Source organism: Syngnathus floridae, chromosome 15, assembly GCF_059516105.1.
Source record: "Syngnathus floridae isolate MCC-2025c chromosome 15, RoL_Sflo_1.0, whole genome shotgun sequence".
NCBI lineage: Eukaryota > Metazoa > Chordata > Actinopteri > Syngnathiformes > Syngnathidae > Syngnathus > Syngnathus floridae.
This window is the reverse complement of record NC_142427.1, coordinates 3,511,811-3,522,019: the sequence shown is the minus strand read 5'-3', so window position 1 is coordinate 3,522,019 and position 10,209 is coordinate 3,511,811. Positions and strand designations below refer to the sequence as shown.

Genomic DNA, 10,209 nt, shown 5'->3' with positions numbered 1-10,209 from the left:
GAAGGACAGCCAGCAAACAGCTGGACTCTACCATTCTGCCGCTGCCGCCCCCCCCTTGCTCTGCTCCTCCCAGATAGACCGACAACCCCCTCCCTGTGTCGTCTCCCCCCCCCCGAAAAAACGCTGCACAGGCTAATCCAAAGCACCGGTCGACCAGGGCTGTGCCTTGCATTTAAAAGCAGGTGGAAAAGCGGTGGAGTAGGGGCTCTGGGGAGAAAGTGGGGGTGTCTGGGGAGGGGGGGGGGGTCTTTGATGCGGAGGTGGAAGGATGCTGCAGTGTGCCTCGAATCATGCAGAGGAAGCGCAGGGACGAGGTCAGAGCGGCCGCTTACGGCTAAATGTCATCTGAGTGCTCGCAGATGGCAGCTTGGAGAGGTGCGCTGATGCTGAGTCTCCTCCCGTGCCTGCCTGATTGAACAGTCACTTTGCCTTGTTGCTAGCGTCCACATGCAAAGTGTTGTTGGATGCCCAGCTTTGTGCTCGTAACTCTTGGAAGCGGGCCCATAAGAACACGGTGTACTGTGTGCTACGTGATACGCCAGTCAGTCCTCAGAATCCGAGAAACGCGCACCTTCGTTCTGTGTCGCCGGCGACACAAAAGTGTGAAAGGGGAGCGACTCGCGTGACCGTAACAGACAGGTGACCAAATTCTGAGCAAAATGTGAAAAAATGGGTTACGCCCACTCTACGCCGTTCAAAACCTGCCCCTCTGTCATCCTGACCCCGTGGGTCCCTTTCGCACAGTCCAGTCACACCTGGAAAAGAAGACAGGGGGCAAAACTGATAAGTGGAGCCAGGAGCCACCATGCGCTCCTCCATTCGATTGCCACATGCATGCCAGGTTCTTCCCAAGTTCACGTTCCCAGAATGAGCGCCGCTCCTCCCAAACAGGGCAGCGATGGACCCCCTGTGTCCACTTGCTCATGGCTCGCTTTCTTAATTAAGACAAAGCGGAGGGAAACCCTCAAATCCGCTAACCCCACGACCACAGAGGTGCCGCCGACCGCCGTATCGATTGTGTCACGGCGGCGTAACCGATGGCCCGTCCCATATGCTTGCCATGCAACGTGTGGCCGAGCACGAAGGAAGAAAGAAGGTAGCGCCCCCCCCCGCACGCAGTTAGCTATTATTGTTGGCATCCCAGTTGTCATGGCAACCGTGCTCTCAGAGTGCTCACGAGCTGCCGTTTTTGCTGAAAAAGGCGCTTAATCTCCTCTTGGCTAAGTAGGCGCTGTATCTACCGTAATTTTCGGACTATAAATCGCAGTTTTTTTTCATCGTTTGGGTGGGGGGGGCGACTTATACCAAGGAGCAACTTATATGCGAATTTTTTCAAAAATTTTCAAAATAAAAAAAAAGTGAAACCGCGATGTAGCAAGGGTTTACTGTAATTTGAATTTCAAGTGACGTCAGCGGCACGGCGCGGCGCGGCAGTTGTTTACATAAAGGACAAAGATTCATGACGGGATGACGAAGATGACGAAGGGCCCCACGTACTACCGGCATCGTTAGCGGCTTTGTTTGTAAGTGGCACGGAGGACGAAGAGTTTGGAGGATTTAATTATTTGGAGTGACACAGAAGGTTTGAAAAACTATTATGGCTTTTACGCACGCCCGGTCCTACTCTACGTAGCTCTCTTTCACCTCCGTGGATGGAAGTCGGGGGCCGGCGCTTGGCTGGGTGGCTGTCCGAGGACGGTGGATGGGGCTCGGACATGGCTTCTACGCACGCCCGGTCCTACTCTACGGAGCTCTCTTTCACCTCCGTGGATGGAAGTCGGGAGCCGGTGCTTGGCCGGGTGGCTGTCCAGGGACGGTGGATGGGGCTCGGACATGGCTTTTACGCACGCCCGGTCCTATTCTACTGAGCTCTCTTCCACCTCCGTGGTTGGAAGTGCCACCTCCGGGGATGGAAGTCCACGCCGACACACGCCTGGAAGTCAACGCCGGTGCTTGGGGCCGTGTTGCGGTGAACTATTTATGTTATAGCTATTTGATATATTTTATTTCGTTTAGCAACTTGTTATGGTTTTATTGTTACAGCTCAGTAGTTGTTGGCTCGTTGAACTCTTGTTTTGTTGGATAAAGAGCCGTTTACCAAACCCACATCTTTCCTTGTACTTTGTTAACGCTACAATATAGTTATATACTAGATCTGTGGAATAACAACGAGGCTGACGTCAGGGCGCACGCGCAGCATTGTTGACAAAGGACGAAGAATTTGATCGATGGATTTAATGATTTGGAGTGACACAGATGGTTTGATAATAGTATTGCTTATATAATAGTTATTTGATACATAATTTATATATCGTTATATGGGCCTGTGGAATATTTTGAAGCGCAAGCGCCGCGCACCCATTGTTGACATAAAGGACGATCGATGGATTTAATGAATTGGAGTGACACAGATGGTTTTATAAACGTGTGATTTATGTAATTGTTATTTGAATAATTCTGACTGTTACGTCAGGCCCATTCTCAGCTCTTCGTCTGTGTTTATGTCATGTTAGCTTACCTATCGTTTAGCCTGTTGTTTCTCGTTCATGTCTGTTCTTGGTGTTGGATTTTGTCGAATAAATGTCCCCCAAAATAAGACTTATACTCCGGAGCGACTTATATATGTTTTTTTTCACGTTATTGTGCATTTTATGGCTAATGCGACCTATATTACGGAGCGACTTTTAGTCTAAAAAATACGGTACTGTTCAAACTGCTCATCTTTTTTGCAGAAGCGCTCACTTGTTCTTTCACTGCCCTTCGTCTCATCTTGGTTAAAATGAGAGAAAAAATGTCGCGAAAGCTGGCGCAGACAATGGACGCTGAGCCATAGTCTCCGGTTGGTTGCAGCGGCCGCTTCCTTGCTGTCCTCCATTTCTTGACGGAAATGTGACAAGAGATTGCAGTCTTAAACTCCACAGTCTCCATGTAGCCTCAGCACTCACTCTTCTGGCTGACCTTAGTTAGTCTCCTGTTTTATTGTTCAGGTTTGATCCAGGAATTTCTCTTTTTGAGTTATCCCCCAACATCAAACTCGAGCAGTGTGTATTTTTAGATGTGAAAAAAGGACTCGGCGTCAGTGACTTTGCTGTGCGTTGCCCCCGCAGGAGGCCACCTCCTCCTCCTCCTGCTGTGGGTCTGGCTATACCCCATGCACTCTCTCCCCACGCCAAGGTCGCCCACAAATGCACTCACCAAACGGCGATAGGCGCCCACCATACGGCAGAGTATGGCAGCACCTCGACGTGCCAGTTCCGTCATTGCGCTTGCAACTCGCAATGCAAAGCATGCGGCCTCAATGAAATAACAAACTTTGTCGTTTGTTAAATAAATTTATATTTAAATTTCAACTCTCCCATCACATCATGTCTTTTTTTTTAGATGATGTTTTCCTCTACACGTTAGCATTAAGCCGCTTAAAGGCAACGTTAAACAGCGCCGAGCCTCCATTGGGGAATATCGTCCACTATTTCCCTATTTCACATTTTCAGCTTGAATTGGATACATTAGGAGTACTGTATAGCCACTGATGTTCACGATGATACACCAACCGTAAATAATGCTACATTAGAGGTGAGCTGCGTAGACATTAAGCCCAAAGTAGTGCTAAGCTTCTTGTTAGCTCCTTTAGCGTCAGTCTTTCCAAACTATTGTGTTCAAATGTATGCGGTGGGGGTGGGGATTGATTCTGTGGCATGTATCCTTAGATTCTGTGTGCATGCATGTGTGCGCCTGCCTCACACAATTGATTAATAAGTACAAAGCGATGCTTTACTGTCCTGCTGCACCTTCTTCTTCACTGCACAGAGAAAGAGAGAGAGAGAGAGACAGCGAGAGAGAGAGAGAGCGAGAGAGAGAGAGAGAGAGAGAGAGAGAGAGAGAGAGAGAGAGAGAGAGAGAGAGAGAGAGAGAGAGAGAGAGAGAGAGAGAGATTCCCTCTTGTAGCCCACATCATTGCCCTGTAGGGCTGATTTTCAAATCACGCTGGCCTAGTTCGTCTTTTTCCATCCGCTTTGCACATGCGCACGCACATGTGTTTTTCCTTGAAGTATATCCAAATGTTGTCGTTCATCACGCTGCGTACTGCGGTGGCGGGAGGCTCGATGCTACACACTGCTGCGTGCACATTGGCATGCGCATATTAGAGGTGTGAACCATGCACTAGCAAACCGTATCTTTGCTCCAGGAAATAGACTCCTCCCCATGATTGCTGCTATGATCCCTCCTCACATCCAACACATACAACGATTTGAAAATCCTTCTCAACCCATATTCAATTGAATATACTACAAAGACAACACATTTAATGTTCAAACTGATAAACTTAATTGTTTTTTCCCAGACTGTTGAACAACTGAAGCGGTTCATCAAGCAAGAATGGGAAAGAATTCCACATGAGAAGCTAAGAGAATTAGTCTCCTCTCTTCCAAAACGTTATTAAAAGGAAAGGTGATGGAACGAAATGGTAAACATGCCCTTTCCCAACTTCTACTGCACGTGTTGCAGCCATGAAATTGTAAGTTAATTATTATTTGAAAAATGATATAAAGTTAATGAGTTAGAGCATTAAATATGTTGTATTTGTAGTGTATTCAATTGAATATACCGTATTTTTCGGATTAAAAGTCGCTCCGAAATATACGTCGCATTAGCCATAAAGTGCACAATAACGTGAAAAAAAACATATATAAGTCACTCCGGAGTATAAGTCGCATTTTGGGGGAAATTTATTCAGACAAAATCCAACACCAAGAACAGACATGAACGAGCAACAACAGGCTAAACGATAGGTATGCTAACGTAACATAAACATATACGAAGAGCTGAGACGTAACATTCAGAGTTATTCAAATAACTATTATATAAATAACACGTTTATAAAACCACTGTGCCAACTGTGTCACTCCAATTCATTAAATCCATCGATCGTCCTTTATGTCAACAATGCCAGCCGGCTGCATGCCGCTGACGGCGGTTGCACTTCAAAATATTCCACTGGCCCATATAACGATATATAAATTATACATCAAATAACTATTATATAAGCAATAATATTATCAAACCATCTGTGTCACTCCAAATCGTTGAATCCATCGATCTTTCCTTTATGTCAACAATGCCAGCCGGGTGCGCGCCGCTGACGGCGCTTGAAATTCAAAATATTCCACAGGCCCAGATAACAATATATAAATTATATATCAAATAACTTATATAAGCAATAATATTATCAAACCACCTGTGTCACTCCAAATTAAATCCATCGATCAAATTCCTCGTCCTTTGTCAACAACGCCGCGCGTGCGACGCTGACGTCAGCCTCGTCGTTATTCCAGAGAGCTAGTATATAACTATATTGTAGCGTTAACAAAGTACCAGGAAAGACGCGGGTTTGATAAACGGCTCTTTATTTAACAAAACAAGAGTTCAACGAGCCAACAACTACTGAAGTGTAACGATGAAAACATATACAAGTTGCTACACGAAATAAAATATATCAAATATCTATAACAAATAGTTCACTGCTACACGACCCCAAGCACCGGCATCAACTTCCAGGCGTGTGGCATCCCCGGAAGTGGCACTTCTAGCCATGGAGGTGGCTGGGACCTACGTAGAGTAGGACCAGGCGTGCGTAGGAGCAGTGTCCGAGCCCTATCCACCGTCCCTGGACAGCCACCCGGCCGAGCGCCGGCCCCCGACTTCCATCCATAACCATAACAAGTTGCTAAACGAAATAAAATATATCAAATAGCTATAACATAAATAGTTCACCGCAACACGGCCCCAAGCACCGGCGTTGACTTCCAGGCGTGTGGCGGCGTGGACTTCCATCCCCGGAAGTGGCACTTCCAACCACGGAGGTGGAAGAGAGCTCCGTAGAACAGGACCGGGCGTGCGTAAAAGCCATGTCCGAGCCCCATCCACCGTCCCTGGACAGCCACCTGGACAGCCACCTGGCCGAGCACCGGCTCCCGACTTCCATCCACGGAGGTGAAAGAGAGCTCCGTAGAGTAGGACCGGGCGTGCGTAAAAGCCATGTCCGAGCCCCATCCACCGTCCTCGGACAGCCACCCAGCCAAGCGCCGGCCCCCGACTTCCATCCACGGAGGTGAAAGAGAGCTCCGTAGAGTAGGACCGGGCGTGCGTAAAAGCCACAATAGTTTTTCAAACCTTCTGTGTCACTCCAAATCATTAAATCCTTCAAACTCTTCGTCCTCCGTGTCACTTACAAACAAAGGCGCTAATGATGCCGGTAATACGTGGGGCCCTTCGTCATGCCGTGATCGAATCTTTGTCCTTTATGTAAACAACCGCCGCGCCGCTGACGTCACTTGAAGTTCAAATTACAGTAATCCCCTGCTACATCGCGGTTCGTTTATCGCGGTTTTGCTTTTTTTTTTTTAATTTTGAAAATTTGTGAAAAAATTCACATATAAGTTGCCCGCCCCCCCAAACTATGAAAGACAACGCGACTTATAGTCCGAAAAATACGGTAGGTTGAAAAGGATTTTCAAATCATTGTATTTTGGTTTTATTTACATTTTACACAATTTCCCAACTTCAACCAAATCCTGTTTGTACATAACATGTAACAAAATAAATCTCCTCACAATATTTATGAACACTGTAAACAAGCACTGCAGTCAAGTTAACCAGTAAGCTAATGCTAGCATTAGAGAGAAGCTAACGAATGCATTTAACACATTGTGTTCCCCAAGAATAATACAGCACCTACGATGCAATTCATCTGATACAACTACTCAAAATACACCCACAAGAAGTGAAAACATAGAGCGGACAGCTCTGAAATCAGCAGAAAGACTTGACGCTAATGCTATGAAAATGAGGGCATCATAGACAATCAATAATAATATTAAAGTGAAATACAGTTTATTATTTTTGTGTCATCTCGAACTTATCGCTTTGCTGTGTCCGTCGTTTCCATTGATTGAAGGAACTGAACCATCAATGAAACGAAGTCTTTCGGCGAAACTTTCTCTATACTGACAAAACATTTCTGAAACAGTCATCCTTGAACAAGCAGGACTTTGCTCACATATCTGGGAATACTGCTTGAAAAATGAAATTTGACCAGGCACTTCTTTGAGGTTCTGATACTGGGGGACGATGCAATGAGTTGTGAGGATTGATGCCTCCAACAGCGGAACATTTTGATCTCTCCACTTCGGCATCCTTGAGTTGTTTTGAATAGAAAATTCACTCAGAGTAATGAAGATGGCGGATTTGCGAAATAGTTTGGCCACACCCATTACCTTGTTTGGTAGTCCCGCCCCAAAGGATGTGACGTAATATATAAAAATAGAATACGTAATAGAAAATGGAGAAAACTGAACAGAGTAAAAAATACCCCCTAAACAGATCATAAAAGTATCTTTGCAACACCTGGTGGGATAATTACACTTTTCTACAATTTTGGAGCCTCCAAGTCCTCAATAAAATGAATATAAAAGCAAAAAAATAGATTTTCCATGATATGTCTCAAAGGAATAAAGTAACAACTCAAAGTAACAACTCCAAGTGTCACTCTTTATCTTTTGGCATATTTCATGTTATGAACTAAAAACAAAAAGCTAAAATGGAACCCAGACCTTGTCCTTGGGCAATTAACCATTTTATTGCTTGCAATAATAGTTAGCGCCCAGCTCGGTGGCTAGCTGCTAATCGTGTTCCGCCTCGGTGCCTCCACACCGCCGACGAGATGGATGGAGTTTGTGTGTTTTGGCTTTTTTGCGGCAGCGGTGACTCATCGCGCCCCCCTCCTCCCGGAGTGTCCATAATGAAGCTAATGTTTACGTCCCCCATGAATGGTTGTTCAGCAGTTGTGGGGGCCCGCTCGCGTAGAGGACGGCAGGCGAGGCCAAGGCGTCCTCTTGGGAAGTTGCTCTTTGGTGGCGTGTACTTTTTCAAGCATGCAATCAATCGTGTCTCCAGCAGCAACTGAGAGGCGGCAGTCCCGCGTGTTTACAAATAATCTGGGCCCAAGTCATTTGGTGCCTCAACGGGCTGCAGTGTTTCATGAAGTGGGATTGGTCGGCTTTTTGCTCAATGGAACACCGGCCGGTCCAATGGGCAGGGCAGCGCATAACGGTGCCGTCATGCGCACGCTTGTAAAGGTCGAATCCACGAGCAAAACAAACAGCTTAGCGCTGGCCGAGTGGCAGCGGCCTAACCCTAACACCCCCTCCCCCCCCCCCATACACACACACACACACACACACACACACACACACACACACACACACACACACACACACACACACACACACACACAAGATCCCTGATGCTTTCGGGACAACCTTTCATCTTGCGTTTGTTTATCTCCATGCGCGCATCGTTCCACTTTGACACAGTCCTAGTTTTGCTTGATGTGTTTCACATCTTTTCGACAGAAATTTTTTTTTTGTCGCTTGAAGCAAACATTGCTTGCCTATTTTGTTCTACTAATACAGTAAATGAACATTTATTTTCTTGCGCCAAAACAGCAACACCTGAGGGGGGGAAACGGTCTGGATGAATACACTTAACCCCCCCTCCCAAAAAAAGCCCTCAATTGGCCACCCAACATCGTGTTTGCCCTGCTGTCAATCAAAGTTTTCCAAGAACATTCCCGCTTTCAGCACCGATGCTGGGAAAAATGTTGATTGTTTGCCTCTCGCCGGCATGTGACGAGTCTTAGCGTGACTAAGCCGCTTGGGCTAATCAAGTAGCGGGCGGACATTTGCGACTGCACTGGAATGTGTGTGTGGGTCCAATTGGGTGCCAACCCAAGCAGAGAGCATAAAATGTATCGTGTCAGAAAAACCATGCAGTCTGATATGTGATGTGCAGTAAAGTATCTGTTTGGACGCAGGGAATGGCCAGCCCCCCCACCCCCGCAGAGCCCACCTGGCCAAACGCTAAGTGCGTAATGTGTGATGTGACGCGGCGTTCACAAGAGCCTCTATCGCCTCTCGCTCTGTATTGCCGCACAAAAGTACCCATCAATGGCACTCCAGCGGCTGAGAGTGGGGGGTGTGCGCCTTGTGGATGAGCAGTCCAATGGCGCTAATGGCTCATTTGATGCAGCGCCGCCATTTGCATGAGCGCAGCGGCTGCTCACGTTGCGCCACTCTTCCCTTTTCCGATGCGTCAGCCTTCCGAAACCGATTTTGACGCGGCGTTGTGCCGGGGTGGTATTCTTAACATCGCCGTTGCTGCAGAAACAAGGAGTTTTTTATTTTTGAAGACCTACAAAAGACGCACCGTCGGCACGGCCGAACTGACAGCGTGGCAGTCTTGCTGGAGGGTGTTTGCTTTGGCGGCGAGCGCAGAGCGTCGGCGCTCAAAGCGCCTCGGCATGATTAGAGAACCCCTTGCAAAACCAACAAACAAGAGTGCTATCACATTTGCTCACCATTCCCAACCGTGGAAGTTGCGCCCCGTGGCCGCGACATTTGGTCGCTCTCTGCCCTCGCCAAGTGGACTTTTGGACTCTTCGCTTGAGGGCTAGCCAGCCTTCGACGACCAATTCGGGCTTGATTCAGCCACTTGCCCAAAGTCCTGCGCACAGGTCAGGGGGACAGGTCAGGGCTAGCCCATTCAAGATGAATGCACGGTCCTTCTGCTTTGCTCCCCCCTGTCGCCAAAATTACTACTGCATGTATCTCAGAAAACATTTGGCGCTTGATGGTATGAAGTCCTATTTTGTACCACTAATGTGACTCATGAGGGCAGTGCTTCATTTATTGATTTGATTCATTTCCCTCCCAGTGTGCGTTATCGCGTGGTTCTTTTGGTTCCATTTAATAACCTCCACGCGTGTGTCCTCTTAGCTGGACGGTCACCACAGCAACCACTTTGTGGACGGTGAAGCACGTCGAGGCTGAAGGCTGCGCTCTCCCACAAGCGCAGGAGGAATTACGCCACCAGGCCATTTATCAGAACCATGTTGGAGCAGCTCAGCTTGCGGAAGGTGGTGGCCATTTTTAAACCAGGCGGACGTCTTTTGATAGCTTCTTTTGTTTGTTTTGTGTGTGTGTGTGTGTGTGTGTGTGTGTGTGTGTGTGTGTCAAAGTCAAAGTCAAAGTCAGCTTTATTGTCAATTTCTCCACATGCCAAAGACGAACAAAGAAACCGAAATTTCGTTCCCCCCTATCCCACGGTGACAAGACATGGCTCGCAACAGACAAACAGTAAACAAGTATAACA

The 10,209-nt window shown here is 47.3% G+C and overlaps 1 protein-coding gene across 8 annotated transcripts in view; it reads left to right on the top strand.

Moving 5' to 3' along the window:
• nbeaa (neurobeachin a) overlaps window positions 1–10,209 on the top strand; it is a 35,925-nt gene that overhangs the window by 1,887 nt on the left and 23,829 nt on the right. The window lies entirely within an intron of this gene.